The sequence below is a fragment of the Nanorana parkeri genome, unplaced genomic scaffold (genome assembly GCF_000935625.1).
Source record: "Nanorana parkeri isolate BGI_ZX_2015 unplaced genomic scaffold, ASM93562v1 scaffold905, whole genome shotgun sequence".
Lineage (NCBI taxonomy): Eukaryota > Metazoa > Chordata > Amphibia > Anura > Dicroglossidae > Nanorana > Nanorana parkeri.
The window spans coordinates 714,153-715,400 of record NW_017307173.1 but is presented as its reverse complement, the minus strand read 5'-3'; positions in this window follow the sequence as shown (position 1 = coordinate 715,400).

The following is a 1,248-nucleotide window of genomic DNA, read 5'->3' as shown; positions in this document are numbered from 1 at the left end:
ACCTCAAGATCATGGCACACCTCAGGTTTGTATTTAATATGAGTGGTACATGGCTTGGGGGTCATGTGAGACTCCAACCACAAGTGTAAGGCAAATGAAGTGGCCGCATTTGTAGGAGAAGTCCCACCAGCGGCTCGTTATTTAGGTGGGAAGGGCCGAAGGCGACTCGCACGCAGCTTCATTTCCAGCTGTCCCTCCCCCCTTCTCCTTTGTTACATAATATTTTACTAGAATATCCCCCCTTATTTGGCATTACTGACCTCAAGATCATGGCAAGATCATAGTTCATTTAGTCAAAGGTTTAACATTTGTAGAGAAATTCTTCATAAACTTCCTGTAAAAATGTGCAAATCCGAGGAATCTTTGGAGAGCTTCCCTGGTATGATGAGTTGGCCACTGGTTACAATCGATTTTGGATTGGTCCATCTGAATTCCATTGGAAGTAACAATGTAGCCTAAGAAAGAAATGGAGGCTGCTTCAAAAATGCATTTTTCGAGTTTGCATATAAATTATGAACTCTCAGCCATGACAGTGCTCATCTCACATGCTTGCGGTGATCACTCAGGTTGTTGGGGTATATCTAAATGTCATCAAGATAGATAACTACGCAAGTATCCAATAGATCTCTGAAAATGTTATTAATAAAGTACTGGAAAGTGGCTGGAGCGTTACATAATCCAAAAGGCATTACCAGATATTCATGTAAACCGCATCGAGTGCAGAATGCAATTTCCTCTCATCTCTGGATCTGATTCGAATTAGATTGTATGCTTCTTTAAGGTCAAGTTTTGGGATAATTTTTTACTTTTTCCAGACTCTGTAACAATTCAGGAATCAGTGGAAGTGGATATCTATTTTTAGTGGTAACATTAGTTCCCTGTAGTCAATGATTGGCCTCAAACCTTTGTCCTTGTTTCGGACAAAAAACATTTCGGCAACTGCTGGTGAGGTAGATGGCCTGATAAAGCCTTACAAGTATTCTTTTAAATGCTGGAATTCAGGCTGAGATAGATGGTAGATGCGTCCGAATGGTATTGCACTTCCAGGAATTACATCTATAGGGCAATTGTATGGTCTATGTGGAGGTAAGGTATCTGCCATCTTTCTACAAAAGACATCTGAGAAGTCATGATAATCAAGAGGTAATTGGGAAATTGAAGACCTGTAAAAGTGGATTAGATGGGTAACAGGTTTGGACACAATTACAGAGATGAGAGAGAGAGAGAGAGAGAGAGAGAGAGAGAGAG